This window comes from Labeo rohita, chromosome 16 (assembly GCF_022985175.1).
Source record: "Labeo rohita strain BAU-BD-2019 chromosome 16, IGBB_LRoh.1.0, whole genome shotgun sequence".
NCBI classification, from domain to species: Eukaryota; Metazoa; Chordata; class Actinopteri; order Cypriniformes; family Cyprinidae; genus Labeo; species Labeo rohita.
The window spans coordinates 38,144,183-38,164,499 of NC_066884.1; the positions used below are offsets into that span (position 1 = coordinate 38,144,183).

The 20,317-nt window shown below is 38.7% G+C and overlaps 1 long non-coding RNA gene across 1 annotated transcript in view; it reads right to left on the reverse strand.

Moving 5' to 3' along the window:
• Nucleotides 1-658: 658 nt before the first annotated feature.
• The window catches only part of LOC127178919 (uncharacterized), a 70,965-nt gene continuing 51,306 nt past the window's right edge, over nucleotides 659-20,317 (reverse strand). The window contains exons 3-4 of the long non-coding RNA XR_007829454.1: nucleotides 2,322-2,354; nucleotides 659-783 (exon numbers count right to left, since the gene is read on the reverse strand). This is a non-coding gene — a long non-coding RNA (uncharacterized LOC127178919). The remainder of the gene's footprint in view (nucleotides 784-2,321; nucleotides 2,355-20,317) is intronic.

The following is a 20,317-nucleotide window of genomic DNA, read 5'->3' on the forward strand; positions in this document are numbered from 1 at the left end:
GCCAAATGCATAAATGCACAAAACATATTGTTCATCCACTATAAAAAGGAAAACACATCAAGTTTATCAGCGCACCAAACATCAACCGAAACAGTTTGCCGACAACAACCGCAAATCCCCTGTCAGCCGCGTGAGGACGATCCAGGAGAGATGCCCCCCAAACACGTCCTCTTTAACACAGAGAATTCCTCACTGTTGTGTCGAAATGTTGCAGCGCAGGCGCCGCTGCCAAAGACCAGGCCTGAACAATCGTAGACGCGGGCAGGCTGCGGGTTTGGCTGGCTTCTCCATCAGCCATCAGGCTTCCCTCGTCCCAGGCAGGCGCGGGGCTAGTGGGGGACGAGCCCAGAGACAATAGAGGCGTTCGGAGCCAGAGCCGCCTCTAGCAAAGCAGCTTTGGCCCAGGCCTCGCGCTCCAGCCACATCAGCTCCAACAGAAGGCTGGCAGAACAATCATCTTAGCGCTACGGCTGATCCGCTGACCCGCAACTGTCCCGCTTTATCTCTCCAACTATTTGCTAGCTGGCTGAGGCTGGAGAGCCGCGCTGTCACGGAATGTGATGCCGTCGGCAAACGACGGGACGCAGGAGACGGGTCACCACAGACCCAATGCATGTTCACGCTGAACCCGTTCACTGAGGAGGTCAGTCGTGGGACAGGAACATGGGATAGGAACAAGCGCTTCCAGCGTTGATCTGCATGATGGCATCATATGCAGCAAGAATGTCTCTTTAGTAAAGCAATGGCAGGGATAATGATTCAGCTGCAAAAGAAATAGTTCATCTAAAAATGAAGAAGAAGAAAAAAAGGATATAAACCGCAAAATAGGCCTTGAAATCACATTCCACATTGTAAAACACTGTCATTTTTACAGAAAAAGATAAGTAAAACTGCTACATCATTATTTGTTAATTGAAAAAAGGTATTCCCAAAAGTGTGGCACATCACACAGGTTTATATTTTGATTATTTTTGTTATCAGTAATGCTCATTCGGGTGTTTTGTGTTATATTTTCTTTTATTTGTGGCATCTGTAATTGTAATCACGATCAGAAATTTGATTAATTGTGCAGCCCTAGTGCCATGTTAATAGAAGCTTGCTTCCTCTAAATAAAAAAAAATAAATAAATAATAATAATAATAACTAACTGCAATTTTCCCCTTTGTTAGTATAACAAGATATAAACGCATAGTTGACAAAAGTTTAACTCACAAATCTGAGGGGAAAAAAAGTCTGAATTGACTTCCCGATTACCTTTGTTTTATTGCACAATGGGGAAAAATATAAAATGTTAATAATTGCATGGAAGTCCATTTCTCCCAAAGAATAAAAATAAATAAATAAAAACTTGCAAAACAGTTCATCTTACAATTCTAAACTGCAAGGAAGTCTGAATTGTGAGATAAAATGTTGCAATTACTCTCTTTTTTTTTTAAATTCCATGGCAAAACAAGCTACTGTACATGTGTATGCTGTTTTGTCTTTGTACTGTATGCATTATTTTTATGCAGCATCTGTATATATCTGGATAAAGTCTCCTTCAACTTGTGGCTTTCTGTTTTACTGCTGTATTATCATCAATACAAATATAGGTAAAAAGCACATTTTGGCATTTCAAGCTGTTTGGTATATTAATATTAAAACACTTATTTAAATACATGGACATAATGTATAAATGCAGGCACTAGTATGCCATCCCATAATATCTGAAACAGTGACAGTATTTTGACATTTTAAAACCTAATATTCTAAATATTCAGATATTCTAGCAATCTTGTTTATTATGAAAACAAATATCAATCTCACAGCAGTCTGAAATCAGTGTTCTCTGAAATGTTATGAGGTCACGTGGTGTTAAGGGCGTAGAGCGTGACCTCTGACCTCATTGTAGCGGTCAGGGTTCAGAGTTCATCTGTGGCTGAGGTAGGAAATGTTGGCAGCTTGCTAAACATGCACAGCAGACACATGAAAGAGGCCGACCTACACAGGAAGTGCTCAGTGCTGCTCAGTGAAGGGCACTGTGGGCCAGGTGTTCCCTTCCTGCCTTTTGCTCTCGTGACTTCAGTTCACAGAAGCACACGTGCAAACACACATATACCATTATGTATGTGCTTCTTGTTTCACTGTACAGATGCTGTCCAGTAAACTGCTGCAATCTGCAGCTGAAGCAGAGAATATAAATGCTCCTCCTATTTATATATTGTGCTTTTTTATGCAGACAAACAAATAAGCTGTATTATTTGGTCTATAATGCTTCAGTTTAAAAAGGATAGTTCACTAACCAAATCACTAAAAAAAAATAAAATAAATAATTTACTCACTGTCTTGTTGTTCCACTTGTATGACTTTGTCTTCTGCAAAAGACAAAAGAAGATATCTGATGAATCATCCGGCTGTTTTTGTTCATACAATGCAAAGACAAAAGGTCCATCAGTTTCAAGCTGCAAATATGAAAGATGATGTAAGTCTTCTGAAGCGATATCATGGCTTATGACCAGAATAAAATACAGTACGTGGTCATTCACTCTCAAATGAACTGTTGTATCTAGAGTAGAGATCGACTGACAGTGGATTTTACCAATAAATATAACTAGGTTGGACCACGTGGGCCGATAACTATGGAGTCAAAACAATGCCACATACACCTGCAAAAGAAAATGACAGTACTGAGAAAAAAATAAATGTGCTTATTGCAAACAAAAAGAATGAATTGCAAAAGAAAATAAATAACTGCAAGACAAAAAAAAAAAAAAAAGAACTTTTGCAAACAAAAAGAATGAATTGCAAAAGAAAAAATGAAGTATTGTGAGAAAAAAAAAAAAAAAAAAAACGTAAAAATAAAGAATTGCAAAATATAAACGCAACAGGGAAAAAACAATGATTTTGCAACATTTTCTATATCCATAGCTACTAATTTTCTTTTGCAATGCTGATTTTATTTTATATTTCAGGCAAGTGTGAGCTCGCAATACTGATTTTTCCTTTTTGCAGACAAAAATAAAGAATTGCAGGAAAAAAAGAAGTTTTGCTAACAAAAATAAAGAATAATAATGAACAAAAATGAACGCAATGTGACTTGTTTGTAGTACTTTTATACTGCTTTTTATAGTCAGTTTTTTGCAATAAATACCTGTCACTGTATTTTATTTGCCTAGTGCCTGTTTTATATTGTTCAGAAGTGTTGGTAGTTTAGGGTAGGGGTGGGGTTAGGTGCTCCAAAACTATACATTTATATAAAATGATTTTTGCAAATGCATGCAAACCAATAAATGTGACGCATAATGCAAACAACTAGAAGCAATGGAGGACCCTGCACATGCAAAAGTGACAACAAGGGGTTTTGACCAAGCATCGATATGTGACAAGCTGGGAGTGAGAACGTGTCGGGACATCATCGGCCTGAGACGCACATCACAGCTGATCAGACGCATGTGGGTGGATCGTTTCCTTTTATCCACTAGCATTACAACATGCATGGCTTCATTTTATTAACTATACGTATGTTAACTGCATTTGCTCCAGTTAAAGAAGTTGCTAACATGAACATGTGCTGTTTATTTCTCTCAAAGTGCACACTTTTATTGCATTAAAATGCGTATTGTTTTTTTTTTTTGGTTAACTAAATGTGTATTGACGAGGATGCTAGTGCACAGAAGCGTTCTTTGTTTACATTAGTTTGAAGTTACTGCTGGTTTTAATGTAAAAGAATGTAATTAAATTAAAGAGGTCTAATACTCCAAGCTCATTTTTTTAATCTTACAGCTACAGTCATTTCTTAATTTCCGTCAGGAGTTGTGTAAACAAAACACAAAGTCTTCAAAATGAAATATTTACAGATCCCTTTTTATTCAGACGTTTTAATACCTCATGTTTCTTTGATCAAATTTCTCACTTAACCTTCTTTGGCTCTGCATCAATTGCCCTTCTATGAATCGAGTAGTACAATGTTGAATGGTTTTGTCAACTGTAAGTGTGGGTAAGTTAACCCTGCATTCTGGCTCACTCGAACAGGTCAATGTTTTGATAACAGAGTCACTCTCCTGTCATTCACCATACACTGAGATGGGAGCAAGTGTTTTAACATCAGAACAAAACACACACTTCACCGTCTTAATCGACACGCTCTTGCATATCTGAGCACTGAACATTTCTACGTTGGTTCTTGTCATATTTGGACTTGAGGTTTGGGATTAGTGTTGTGCATTATACAGTCCCAAATTGCTATTTTGCATTCTGCTCAGGTTTTATTAATGAGATGAAAATAAAGGATTCCTGCCGTAATGCCGCATTTTCATGCTTGCCACGCTCCATGTATCTGAAAGAATAAACAGTGGTATCAATGGCTGGCCAGAAAGTAGCAGCATAGAAGCTGCCATGAAAATTGTTTATCTAGCTGCAGAATGCTATTCAACTGGGACTGCGGCATAATGATGCTGCGAGAACTGTCAGCTTTGCAATTAAGTCTGTCTTCAGATGCTTTCCAAGCAATTCATTAACTCAACACACTCCTGCTAAATGTGTTAAAACAGATCAGTAATTACTGAAGAAGTTTGTGTATTAAAGAGCTCAACTTTTTTGGAGGAATCCTGAACGACTTTGTTACGTATTACAGCGTAATTACGCTTTCTCATTAGTCTCTTGCCGACGCGAGATTTTTAATTGCTTCGCTATTGAGAGTCATTAGAAACAATAGTTTTAAGCGAACACTCTTCTGCTCCTATCTGATGTCTTAAGAAGTTCTGACTGCTGCTTTTCTGTTTCTAATGAATGTCACCGGGCACGCTACAAATTGGCTGTATTATTGAGCACAGAATAAAACTGTTCAGAAATTAAGCCTGCTTTTTGACAAAAGCAATAATTAGCAAATGTATTAAAAACGAAAACTACGTATATTTGCAGACATCAACAACGTTTCTCACACACTTGACGGAACTGCTATTATCAATCCCTCTGAGCGTATACGGAAAGTCTTCCCTAGAGGGCCTTCTTCAAAATTTCTCTTCGAGTTTTAGCAAAACTTGAGATTGTGTCGATCAGACGTGTTGTCATATAAAGTGATGAAGTAAACAAACCTTGGAACGTTCCTGATGTGATGCATCTCATGCCCGGAAATCAAAACCACCGCCTCCATTTTCTTCAAAAAGTTTACTAGGCCTCAGATCATTTTAGTTTTTATTTTTAATGAAGCTCAAGGAAACTTAATTCCACATGTCAGAAAACTGACCGCGCTTCAAAACCGAAAGCGCAGATCAACCACACTACGGCGGTGGAGGAGAGGAAAGTTTGGAAATGGGAATCTTTGAATTCCCTTTGGTCTCTAATTGAACTGAAGTTGGAAAGCGCCAAAATGATGAATTGTTCAGGACTCAATAATCTCCCAAAGGAGGTCACTAACTAGCACCCTACAGGGAGCCACAAATTCCTGAAGACATCTTTAATCAACTATTAGAAGCATGCATACATAGTAGCTCTAAATGAAAAACCTTTGTGTTTAACCCTTGTGCTGTGCCGAAAATCCTAATTTGCTGTTGAGTGGCCTTTTAAAAATTACTTATAAATCTCTCATTATGCTATATGATCAACAAATCGTCCATTCAATCTTTTTAATCAATGCATTTTCTATCAGTAAGCACAGGTTTTGTATTTCTTTTCAGAACTGACTGATCACTGGCCTCATTGATCTGAGCTTATGCACTTATATTTTTGAGTTAAAAAAGCATTATTTGTGGATCATTTTGGCAAAAACTGCGGTGCGTAAGCTCAGATCAATAAGGTCTGTGGTCAATCAGTTCCAGAAAGAAATACAAGCTGAAAAAAGTACTGAAGCCATGATTTGACAATAATAACAATAATAATAATAATAATAATAATAATAATAATAATAATAATAATAATATAGCATAACGAAAAATGTATAACCAACTTGCAGGTAGGGCTGGGCGATATGGGCAAAAAAAAAAATATATATCACGATCATTTTTTTCATATCAGTCGATATCGATAATTATCATGATAAATGTCAAATCTTTATTTCTTTCAAGTTTAAAGTCAGATTTTTGCCCCAAAGTGAAAGTTGTAGAAACCAGACCATTATTTTCCTTAACAAAAGAAATATCTAAATTAATTTATGCATGTTCTAATGAGTTATATTGACTCAAATCAAGAAACAGGTTTGGGTTGTCAGATAATAATAATAATAATAATAATAATAATAATAATTTTATATGGTTCAATTTATTCTGTAGTCTAAAAACATACAGTATAAATGCACATAGGCTATAGTTTAATCACAAATACATACATACTATAATTATATGCCATTACTCCTGTAATACAATTCAGTGTGAAAATCCCACATTGCTGCCACAATACCATGGTGCAGTGAGTGTTACTACAGTAAATCCATGGTAAATGATGGCGATGTGTAGATTGAAAAGCCTTCTGACTGTCTCGTTGCACACAGCTTTAAACTAGTTTGTCATTTGTGTTCATCGCTGAATCCAAGCGTTTCACACTGGATCTCACAGCGCTGTTTAGTGCTCGCGTGACGGAGTAAATGCATCTTCTCTAGTGAGCTCACGCAGCGCAGCAGTTTGAACTTTGGTCCGAGTGGATAAACGTTCCGTGTGGCGCGATTCAAATGAGTCCGCTTTTGGCACATAAACATTATATGGAACAATTATTAAACTCTTCATGTCGTTTTATCCAGGAAAATTATATTGTGATAACTATCGTTATCGAATTATCGCCCAGCCCTACTTGCAGGTCAGTTTTGACTGGAAACACCACAAGTGTAACAAGATGGCGAAAAGGCCAAAAAAATTTGGATTAATATACCTTGTATAAGTAAAGTCAATAAGTTTAAGTCGAATGCAATAACATTTTAGAAAAATTATGGCACAAAATATTGATTATTGACCATGTGTGAAGATACTGCTAGCATGCATTTTTCTGCAAAAGAACAAGTGGTAATCGCAACGCTTTCAGCTCTATCTATCTGTGTCTTAAGGAACTGCGTGTTAAATCAGAAAATGTCACACCGCTTGACAAAGCTCTAGTTAAAAATGGCCGACCCTGACAGAGATCTGATGAGGGAAGCCCACGCTGGCGTCGCACGCTGGATGTTTTTCCGTTAATACTGATCCGAAGCCAAGTATAAAGTGCCTTTAAAATCTAAAACGCTTCTATCGGTGCCTTTGCGCTCTTGCCAGTTGGCCACGTTTGGTAATATCTCAAAAGTGGAGCGTTAATCTCAAAGCCTGGCTAATTAAACGGCATTAAACAGATTAATTTGTTCTTTGAGTAAGTGGCTGAAGCCCGTTCCTCCGAAGGGCCCGCCGCGGTCCGCCGTGCTCGGTCTATTTCATCTGGGCAAGCGTTGTGCTTTCCTCCCTCCCTCCCTCCCTCCCTCCGCCTCCATCTGATGTGCTTCCTGGGTCACGGAGGCGAAAGAAGAATTATACGCATATAAATGTCCCTTTTATGAAGTGCCTTTTGAAAAGCCACTAATAAAAATAATAAAGATAATGTCCCGGGCAGATGCATTCGGCTGATCTGAGGCACGGGCCGCGGGCCTCGCAGTCATTCGTTGACAAAACAGTCATCTTATTTACACGCTCCACAATAACCCGCCGCAAATGTCGAAAAGAGGAATAAGGGGGGGAAAATAATTAGCATATTAATCTTTTTTATGCCGTCATCTTTCAGGTCCGGGAGAGCACGGTGTAATTTAAATCTAAATGCTTTCCTGGCATTAGAATTCATTTTAGATGGGTCAATTGTTCTGTAATAAAAGGATGGAAGGTGTACTTCATGCAGGAGATTTATGTTTGCCATTTGTTCATATTCATGTGCTACTGAATACCCTCAATTCAAATGGTGATGGCAGCTCATATCAGCCTCGCTGCAGCCCCACACATCACTAACCACCAGCAATGAATTTCATTTGCAGAACAAAAAAAAAATACTAAAAGGGAGAAAAGAGAAAAAACGGGGGAAAAAAACACGCTGAAATTAACTCCGCCGGTTTATTGATTTTTTTTTTTGCTCGACAGAGGCCTGTATAACAGCTCTATTGCCCCCATAATGATTAGTGACAAAAGTTTAATTAAGCAATTATGAAGGCAATAATAGAGTTGTCGGGTTTGCTTAGCTTTAGACTGTTTAAGACTTATCTCCTTGCCGCACATCATAGCGGCAGAAATCTGCTTTAGGAGATTAATGCTGCGAGAACACAGATGCCCACTCTAATACCCCTCCGCCGCCTCGCCCAGGACCACAACACAAGCGTCCCTTTATCAAATTACAACTCTGTTTTTCATGAATATGTAGTACGAGGGCTGGGGGGAGGAAGGAGGACAGAAATCCAGTTATGGCTTTAAGGTGTAATTATAAAGACGTACGACACAAACGGCACGCGGCGTTCTGTTTCAGTCATCTTCGCGCGTGATAATTTCGTCGTGAATAATGATGCGCGCGTTCTGAGAGCCTGTGGAGCTTCCAGCCGTTTGTCGGCGGGTATTTCTGAGAGCGCCTTAATGTGCTAATCGATTAGTCCTCTGTCTTTTGTTTCCCGTCTCTGTTCCTTTATTTCATTAGATTTTCAACCCTCTCGGATTCTCGCAGATACATGGGAGACTTTTATGCGCCGGTTTGATAGCGCGTTCTTGAAAAGGGCCGGATGAGAATGTCCTCCTCGCAGAAACACTATCGTTACTTCAAAGCCACAAACCAGGCTTTGTTCATTACTTCGTGTTTAATTCAGAAATGTTGTGGTTTGTTCGCTATATGCTAGCGTGCTCGCGTACCATTCATATAGCTTTGATGGCACGACTACTCCTAACAGCTGACGGAAAAACTTCTAGTAGATGCAGTGGGCCTCATTTACGAAACAAACGTACGACAGAAAATAGGGTTTCTACGCGAAACTCGGTATTTATCAATATGTACTTGAGCGGTGGCTACGATCAAATCTCACGTCAGGTCTGAGCTCATGTACGCAAGTTTCTGAGTTAACCTGCATTTGCATGCAGCATAAACATGATTTCGGAGAACTGTATAATGACAGCATTTCTTAAATTCATTAGGGCGTTAGATTTAGATGCGCAAATAGCAGCATAAACAACAGACCATGTGGATTCACATCACCCACCTACTGCACTTCGGTGAACGGAGAAAAAGAGAAATGATAAAAGGAATAAAATAAATATGGCTAGCCTACACGAAATAGGCTATTTCTCTTACATAACTAACATATTAACAAAAGAAGAAGAAGAAAAAAAATCTGTGACAAGTATAGGCCAATTTCACGTTTTTGTGATGCTCTTAATGCATTTTATTTGTTTTCTTTATATCTTCAGTTTATTAAATGTAACTGATCTCACAGGCGCCACACACACAACATTTCAGCATTGTTAACTGGACATTTCAGCCACTAATCAAACCAAAATGCAGTCAACCAAACATAAAAGTTACACTGCTTAATTTAAAAGGTAAAATCAGCGTGCAGCGCCAAAATAAACATTTGTGCGCACGTGAAGAATGATTTACCTATGTGGATATTGGAACACAAGTAAAGTACAAAGTTTACATCATGGATAATAGTTCAGCAGCCAAATGTTACATGGCAAAAAATAGAAACATTTGGATGTCGATGAGAGAGGCTTGTGAGCCCAATGCCGTTTGGTTTCGATTTACTCATTCATTCATTTTAGCTCGGCGTTTGTATTCTGTATTCACTATAGCCTAATTTGTGTTTTAGGCTACTTTACAGTTTAATATAACATTTTTATAACTACTCATTTTTCATTCTTGTTCTGTAATACCGTTCAATTTAATTATTGGATTAAAGAGAACTAAATAAGCAATATGTTAATAATGTTTTGTTATATTTATTGGTATTTACATGAGCCTACTGTATAGATTAATACAATTGTTTGCAAATATAAGGTTAAGGGGTGTTTTTGGAGTAAGATCAATTTCTCTTTCATGTGTTTACTTCCTCTTTTTGGCCGGGTTTCGTTTCTCCGTGTCGTAAACTCTAGGGGCAAGGCTTCTAAATCGGGGTGTTTTTAGGGGCGTGATATTTAAATGACGATTGTTTTCAGCCGCCACATTCGTACGACTGGATTGGCGGCATACGAATGTTTCACGAATCATACATAAACCCTGTCGTAAGTTGATTTATGAGGCCCAGTATACGCTCTGTCTATTCTGAAAAATACAGACGACTCATCTTGCACTCGCTCATTTTGTCCAATCAAACACGCTCTGGAGTGAGAAAGTCCCTCCTCAAACTTCTGACTACAGAAGCGAGAAGTAATAAAGTACATGTCCTTTAATAGTAAAATAAAATGGTGCAACAACCACAAAGTTTTAGATATGGTATCACCTGCTAATAAAAATAAGAGAACTTAAATGTTTTATTGATTTGTAACAGCACTGGGAAAAGACTGAGGTTTTACAGCATTATAAATCAAGGAAGCATTTGCTTGCGTTTGGAAACTGCCCATCTGTTAATGCCGTCCTGCAGTTCTGCTGTTTTTAGAGAACCGACAACTCTCAGCTTTCATAAAGCCTTTGCAAAAAAAAACGTATAATAACGTTAAGCTGAGTTCTCATCATTGGAAAACTCTTTGCACTCGGGCCACAACTACACAGCAAAAAATAAGACTATTATAAGCTTCGCGGGGCAGATTTGAGAATGCTTACACAGGCTTTTATGCTTGTGTAGCTTAAGACTGCAAATCGAACCACAGATTAGCCTAATGTTGAATGATATGTCTTTTGAGTTTGCCCCGAACCGGTTCCATGAATTTAATTTTACATGGATACTCGATCGGGAATCTGTGGTCACTGGGTTTAGGCTGGGGTTTAATCTGGGACGCACGGATGAAAACCTCGAAAAGACGGCGTTTGCGGCGTGAATTTTTCCCTAGCAAATCGGGAGCGTCTTGACGCAGCCAAGCAAAGCTCTCCAGCGCCGAGCTGCCAAGAGCGCGGACATCTTCTCTGTTAATGAACTGAAAATCCTAACAGACGGGTGGAAGACTACAACACACTGCCGCTCAGACAAACTGTCTACGGATGAAACCCGGCGCAAAACACCGGGAGAACAATCCCGGCGTGAGTGACAAACACCGACAGACCGACGTAGATCGACGACGACGACTCGAGAGATAATAAGTCGGGAAACAATAGGCCGCCGGGTTCGGAAGCGCAGAGGTTAACGTCCCCCGCCAAGCCATTAGTCTGCGACTGAAGGTCGAGGTTGGTCAGGGTCACCTCTGCTGTCCTCTTTCTCAGCTGTTGTGCCAGAGAAGAGAGCGGCGGGCCGAGCGGCGGACGGCCGGCTGATGCCCCGTCCCTGCTGCCTACACAATGAAATGACACACCGAAGGTGGTCTTGCATCTGGCGTGCTATTCGAACAGGCCAGGAACACGCACCGTTGCCAGATTGCAGGCTAATTAAGGAGCTCTTGGATGACCATCAGTGGCGTCTCCGGCTAAGGTGGCCCCGAACGAGGCCCTGGAAGAGGAGCGGCGAGCGAAACCTCCCGAGAGCCGTCGCGTTCGTGACCGCGACGAAGGACGCTCCTGGCTTGCTCGCCAAAAGCCGCGGTTTCTCTCGTTGTTTTTCCAGCCTGCGGATTTTTCGAGCTGCGGATTTAATGCGGTCTATTTAAAAAGGCAAACTTGAGCAGTTTTGACACAGAGCTTCCCCATTCCGCTCGGCTTTTAGCATAATGTCTGTTTGTGACAGGCCGCGCAGCCCGGTAAAATGCGCCCAGTTTGACAGCAGCTCTCTGAGTGGAGAGCAGCAATTGTTTACCCGACTTTATTTTTGCTGCTCGCTGCCTTTATTTCTCGGCGCTGGGAGGAAAAGTGAAGAGGGCGAGGAAAAGAAAGACAAAAAAAAAAAAAAAATACAAGACATGCAGCAGAAATGCTGCCGCTCGCTAATAAGATGCCCATCATGCTCGGCGGGCTGATTTGCAGCGCTCCCCCTCTAAGTCTCCATGATTACAGCGTAAAGGCCCCGCTCTCCTCCCCAGCTGATCCTCATCTTGTTCGCTGGCATTAATGACACTTCAGTCACCGCAGCTTTCAAGCAGGGGCCCTTCCACGGCGAACAGAGAGCTGACATTTCCTGACATTTTCCCAACTAATTACAGTACAAATAATTAAGCGTGTTCGCGTATGTAACAAATGAAGGCGAAAGCCGTCTGTCAGGGCGCCTGTGATTGATGACGCTCGGAGAGAGTTTATCTGATGGGTCCCTGCCAGCGGCTATAGAGGGAAGCAAATTTATTAGAACGAACAATGCAAATTTAGAAGTCATCTCATCCAGTTAGGCACCCGAGCAATATCCGTGTCAAGGTGAATGTGACAATGAAAGCAAAATATTTGCATTTTGTGGAGCGGGCTGTGGGGAAAATCAGAGCCAGAAGATGACAGGCCTAATTATTTCGACTCACACAGGCCAAGACAGCTGTTTCTTGTGTCCTGAACAAGGCTGTCATGCAGGTAACCAAATAGGTCTGCACACGAGCCCGTATCCGACACAGACGTGGAAATGTCTGCCGCTAATGACCAATGCTAATGTTGCTGCCATGTCTCGCCGAAACTGCAGAAGTGTCAGCGCGCACTTTCTGCAAGCCAGTCAACATTTTGCTCCATAATTATGTGTTAGAGAATTAATTCTTGCCTGTCAGTCCCCCTCGGCCCACCGCCGACGACTGACAAAGACGAATGGCGTCGAGAAGCGGGGATGACGCCGCTCCAGCCCCGCGTACCTTCCCAATAACAAGTGAACGTATATTTGTTTAATTCTTCATTTGCCGTATTAATCACACCTGTGGCGGACGGGACGATTTAACACAAATCGACGCTATTTTGCTTCAATGCATTAAACACACATGCTATTTCAAAGAAATTACACTGGGGTCCAGGGGGTTTACTTTTTGAACTTAAAAACGCATACATTGGTGACCTACCTTTTTATCCACTCGCTCACTCACGACAATATCGCAACGCCCGCGCTTTTAAGCGACCGAATATCAATACGATGCAGGCACGTGCACTTAAGGGAATACAAGCCTTACCGCCCACACTTATAATGAAGCTAGCATTTGTACTCGGGGGCATCTATACAATAGCTGGAGAGGACGGCAAATCTTGGCGGGTTTGGAGAAATCTACATTGGGATCAAAGTACGCCGCTTAGCTGCCTAACTCCTGCTGTAGAACAGATGGGCCCTGGTCACACGATGAGCCCTCCGAGATTCGCTATCTAAAATAACTGCTGCTTAGATAGCTAGACAGATAGACAGAGACGGAGACAACTGGCCAATTTATTTGTGTAGCCGTAGATGCTGTTTTAGCCAAATGAAATTCTTCCTTTCTCCATGTTTGTCTGTTTACGCCTCATTAATATATTAGAATCTCATTAATACATTTCGGATTTCATTCATCTTTGCAAGGATCAGCATAAACGCACCGAATCAATGCCTAGGCGTAAATATTTTATTTTGAAACTGAGCGACTCATGTTTTTGGATATCCTTTCCCTCTAGTATACACACTAGCCTTCCTTTCTACACATCAATCGAACCTCACTTCACATAGACTGTGATTCTATTGTGCAAACGCGATAATATTATTTGATAAAACAATAGCATTTTTTAACCAATGGTTTTAATTACAAAAGAATTGATCATTTCTCTTGCCACCTTAGCTTGTTGCAATACTCTGCAAAGGATGCATTCTACCAAAAATGTGAAGCTTTCCTTTAGGGTGAGGCTTTGTATTAAGATTCCTAAAAATACCGTCTCTTAAAAATAAAGGTTCTTTTTGGCATCGACTGTTCCATGTAGAACCTTTAACATTCATGGAACCTATCCATTTTCATAGAGAATAAAGGCTCTTTAGATTATTGTAGAGTGTTTTTTGAGGTTCTAAAACTGAATTCAAAACGGATCCTTTTTTTGGAAGTGTTATTTTGAAGAGAGTAGGCAGCTCACTAGGTTTTGCAAATTACTAGACAGTAGTCAAATTTCTTGAATAATATTCCTCTTATTAGAGTTGACCTCTACGGCTCCCTGATGAGCTATCATCTCACTCAATATGTTACTCAACATTTCAGAGGGCTAAAGTGGTGTCAGGTTCCGTAGCATTTGACCTCTGACCTTCCTGAAAGGCGATCTGGAGAATCTCTAGGCATATTGCCCCCCAGGTGGAGCATCCTTCTTTCGGTGGACGTCCTGACCCTCGGGTGGAGTGGCTTTCTGTCAGTGATTTCAAAGCGAGCACAAATGACAGACTTCTGCCTTGCTGGAGACACCGTTTCCTTTTGTGCAGATGACGCAAACCTTGGATTGTGTGTCAAAGAGAGGAGATCGCTTTCATAAACACCTCCACCGATCAAAGCTAAAAACACTCGGCGCTGATTTTGGATTAAAACCCAGAGATATGATGGCATTTTGGTAGAATTTGGCAACGTGTGTTAGGAGGAGGAAGTGCACTTGAGGAAAACTGAGATCTCAGTCTTTATGTCTCCCGTTTCCACAATATTTTCCGTTCTGGCTGTCTGAGTCACCCAATCTGTAAGGACAATACTGTCAGCATCAAATACCAGTGAACGTCTATGGGTTCAGGCTGTGCCAGCAGAAAGAGAGCGGGAGACAGAGAGAAAGAGAGAGAGAGAGAGAGAGAGCTTTATATCATCTTAGCTGACTGTTCACATTCAGACGAGATAATTAGGAGTAAAACAAAGACTGTCATAGGACTTAAGAAAGAAAAGGCATTAAACAGCGTAAAACAGGTTTAACATTTCCCATTATAAAGACACCAGTGATCCTCGAGCCCCTGGGACAGAGGACTTTGTTCGAGTGATGCTTTGGGATGACTAATTTTGTCATTTTTTCTCTCTCTCTTTCTTTTTCTCCTTTTCGTGTCAGAGAATTTCAGCGGCTGCGTCTAGCGTTTCCTCAGAGCCCGTTTCTGCTTTGTTGGCAATTGGGAATCTTATCGCTGGATGGCATCTAACCTGACATCTCTCTCGTAACGTCCCTTCCAGGAATTCTATCAATTTCTTCTGATGACATAAGTCAACACTGAAGAACCCCTTCAATACAAAGCATTGAAATTATTATAGCTAATGTCAAAAATGTGATGTTTGGCCTGTTTTTGTCTTTATTTTCCAATGCAACAGATTGTCTAAAGATTCTTGAATCAAGATGCATTTACAGAATGACAGATTGAGGCTAGTTTGTGAGAAACTTATCAAAATGAAGCAAGTTTGATTAAAACAAGAACAAATATCCATTGGGCTCATAACATACACATATATACACATATATACACATATATACACATACATACATATATATATATATATATATATATATATATATATATATATATACATATACATATACATATACACATATACATATATATATACACATATACATATATACATATACATATATATACATATACATATATATACATATATATATATATATATATATATAACACATACAGGGCTCCACACTGCGACTAAAACGACTGCAACTGCATTTGAGTGAAGTTTTTCCTGAGGTCGCCAGTGGCAACTACATAAATTTAAAATATGTTATGGTTTTAAAATGTGCATGTAATGCCCTTTTTCCTGACTGTTTTGCGATCAAATCGTTTGTTATGTTGACATAAAAATCTGAGACAATGCGCATCAAAGTTTTAGAGGAAAAAAAGTGTTTCAAACAGTCGTCATCTCTGCCGGACTTTAGCGTTGATGGCACAACTTCTGAAAGCAGCTCCCATTGTGCAGCATGAGAAGGACTGACATGATGAAGACGTGCGAAGTGAAAGCACCGAAAAGCCTAAATGTCTATTTTGTGAACAACTTGAACAAACTGCAACAGGTAAAGCTGCCAGCTGTGTGGCAGCTTTATAATCTGGTTTATAATCGATACTATGGCTTCTTATCAAGATCTTTAGTCAATGCGTGAACATCATATTATTTGTAGCCGTCCAGTAATCACAATAACGCTTTGTTACTTTTTAACAAACAAAGTATCAACTTAACGAACATAATGAAATTCAAAGAACAAATACGGTTTTGGCGCTTCTTAATGCGGCATGAACCATAGCTTTAGTTTATCACCTCAGTTAAAGCGGCATGTGAAACTATCATTACTATAGTACAAAATGAACATGAATGGACTTAAAAAGTCTTACATGAGACATTTCAGTAAGTAATCGCTCATTCAGCGTTTCAAACTTCGGAAAACGTGTAAAGCATAAACAGTGTCACTTAACAATACATTTACCTCAGAATAATCATTTAAGATCCATAAGCTCATCAGTCAGCTAGAAAAATAACTTATAAATGTATACACTACATTGCACGTTCATATTTGTACATAACCTGTTATCTACATGATAAGAAACAATGCAAGGATCTAAAGCTAAAATTTAACACCTATAAAACTGCATGTTACTAATGCAGAAAAACAGACTGGATGAAGGACATTTGACAACATTTAGGATGCATTGAGGAGGAGCACAAACTACACTCCTAAGTGATGCTGACATAGTTATGTTCCATGATATTGCCACAGATTCTGTGTAACAAACAATTCTGTGTGACTGTACATAGTTCTCAAGATGGAAAAGACGTTTAGTTCCCAAGACATCTACACGATGGATTTAAATGCTGATAAAGACAAAAAGATGACACATAAACACATGACAGTATGACGGAGATGTTAAAGGGTTAAAAATAATAATAATAAATAAATAAATAAAACACGTTTATTCTGTAGCACCTAAAAGGAAAAAAAAAAAAAAAAAAAAAAAAAACTTGGCGCCTAATTTTGTCTCTCATAGGAACCAAGGGCTTGTAGGAACCGAAGGAAAAACAGGTTTTAATAACCCATTGACAGATATTGGCTCTTGTTCTGAGCATTTAAAACAACAACGATTAGAAGACATGACTTCATATCTTCAGTTTGCATCTTGACTTTAAGATGTTTAGATATTTTTTTTTCTTTGCAGTGCATGCCATGCCTTTATGAGTTTAAGACTTTCTGCTCTGACTTAAGACTTTTTAAGACAGCAACGCTGTAAACACAGCTTTTCAGACACTGATCAATATTATTTTTTTGAATGTTTGAAGGGGAATTCATTAGGTATGAAATGCAACCTCTGACAGTGCTGTTTATTTGCATGTACTGTCTACAGTGTTTTAGCATTTAATTCACTAAAATGATTATGCAAACCAGTTCCTACAAATTCTGTGCTGAACGCGTCTTGCCGTTCTTGTGGTTCTGAGTGTGAGGGAACATGCAGCACCATGATCTGGCATATTGGGATCGAAACTCTAAAATCCAGACGTCTGAATCTGCTTTTTAAAGGGCTGAAAGTGAACTTGTTTGCACTACACTTTTAAAAATAAAGGTTCTTCATTGGTATCAACAGTTCTGTGAAGAACCATGAACATCCATGGAACCTTTCAAATACAGAAAATGTATTTTTTTTTTTTTTTTTTTATAGTTGAAAAAGGTTCTTTAGATTTTTTAAATGTTCTTTAAAATGGTTCCTTTAGTAGGGCCCAATGAAATCCATTTCATTTTTTCCCAAATTCTGTTTTATTTTTTTCCAAATTCCGTTTTAATTTTTCTGGATTCCGTTTTCTTCCGTTTTAATTTTTCTCAACTCCTTTTTAATGGTTTAGTTACATTTTATTAATCAAAGAGCATGTCTAATTAATTAAAATCATAAAACTTATACAATTTCACATCAATTTAATAAAGGTTTAACAAAAATTACATGCCTAGGGCCGTATGAAATCTTTTATTTTTTCTCACCATGTTTTATTGTTATCAAATTTTGTTTTAGCATGTCTGATTATTTGAATGCATACTTAATTTATTCAAATGTATTCTTAAAATAGCCTTGTGAAAGTTTTTTTTTTTTTTTACCCTCAGAAATTCTTTGTGTATTTAAAATGTTCTTGTTATGAAATGAAGGCATACAATACATTTATTTTATTTATCTTTTAAGTACTGAAAATAAAATCAAACTTTTTTTGGCAAAAAAAAAAAAGGGAATTTACTATTAAAATTAAAACATGGAAGAATTGTGTGATTATACCCTAAAAAATAATGTTTGTTTCACTGTAGTAGTACTAGTAGTAATATATATCTGGCACAATGTCTTCAAGTTAAACCAGACTTTTATTCTGACGGGTTGCCGTATCTACCTTTACATTTCTGTGTGTAAATGATATAACGCTAGTTTTCGTAAAATGGAACGGTCAAATGCTGAAATCACCACGAGCGTCACACGCGCTTCAGTGTGTGCAGTAAACAAAAGCGCTCGTCTGCAATTCATTTTACCGCCTGCTTAATATCGCCATGTTAACCGTGGCAGGCAAATAGTACTAGTTGATCAGATGCAACATGCAAATATATGTCTATCCCATAACATGCAAAATGTCAGCTGCATCTGTTTTAGGAATAATAACAAGGACAGACAGACAGACAGAGATGACAGGGTGATGCCCGGGGCCGCGCGTGTAACCTGTCTCGTACCTCCATTCGACACAAACGCCCCACCGTCTCCGTTTTACATACACAGACACTTGTAAACAGGATCTGATGCAACGCTGCTCTTTGAAATGTGCACGGGCTAATGAGATGAGATCCAAAAAATACATATTATGCTGACAGTAAATCATATTACATTCCTAATAAGCATTAACTGGATAAACTGGGTCAAAGCAGAATCATCTTAATTGATTTTTCTAAAGGAACCTGACAGGAAAATGTCAATGCTTGAATATTTCTTCATGCATCATTAAAACAAGATTGGCTTTTAACAAAAGGAGATTCCTGTGCCGAATTGATTCTTGCTCGGGGCTGCCTGCAAGTAAGTGTATTACATAAAAATCTATACAGGATATTAAAACAACACCATTCTGCAAGACAGTTACAATTAAAAGCTGACACCCGCCCCCTTTGTGCTGGTTTCGGCAGCATGCCCGCAAATGCATCGCCGGGTTGCTGAAAGTCGGTCCAATCAATGGCGGAGCACAAAACGTTGGCTGGGAGACTGGCAGCGGGATAATTGAGCTGTTCTGGGTTCCGCGGCGACACGCGCCGTATTCCCGCTCGCTCTTCCTTCTATCCGTCCGTCCGTCCGTCCGTCCGGGCCCGCCCGCTCCAGTCTCCCCGGTTGGCGGTTAAAGGCTGATTAGCGTGGAGAATCCCGCGCGCTCGAAGTAGCGAGGTAACGAAAGCTCAAGGAAAGAATTAGTCCCACATTACGCAATCGGCTGCAAGGGTGAGGCGGCGTTCCGGGAGCAGGGTGTCATTTTACGTGCCTGATGGAAATGTTTCGCTAGGTGTAAACGGCTGCTTGGATTCAAGTACATGCGCTTAAATTTAGAGCCTAAACATCATTCGTTCGCTAATACAGGGGGACGCCTGCGTTTCATGCTTGCTGATCTTGTAGCTTGGCAAGTTACAGTTTCAAAGTAGCTGCCAAGTACATTTTAATTAGCTAAAGCGAAGTAGTGCAGTCAAACAGCTTTACGGTAGCTGACTATACTGAATGTACATCACATGATGTGATTTATTCTACAATTACAAATAAATAAATAAACAAACAGGAACAAGAATAAAACAGAATGAATAAATGAATGAATAAATAAATAAATAAATAAATAAATAAATAGTTTATACCACACAAACAAACAAACAAACAAACAAATACAATAAAATAAATAAAAGACTAAGAAAACTGAAAAAAAATCTGAATAAGAATAAAACAGCACAAAATAAATAACTAAATAGGAATAAAAATAAATAAATAAATACGTAAATAAACAAATAAAAGACTGAGAATATAAATAAAACTGAAATAAAAATATATTAAATATTTTTTTTTTTTTTTTTTTACAGTAGATGACTATATTGACTGTATATCACGTGATTTATTCTACAATTACATACATTTATCAATAAGAATGTCAATATGACTTGCAGTATTAAATGGATAGTTTATACCAAACAAACAAATAAAATAAAATAAATAAAAGACTGAAAATAAAATTGAAAAAAAAAAAGAATAAGAAGAATAAAACAGCACAAAATAAATAAATAAATAAATAAATACAACAGAATAAATAAATAAATAAATAAATAAATAAAATAAATAAATAAATATAAATAATGAGGATAAGAATAAATAAATACAAATTAAAAATAAGAATGAGAATAAAACTTAAATAATAACTAAATAAAATATATA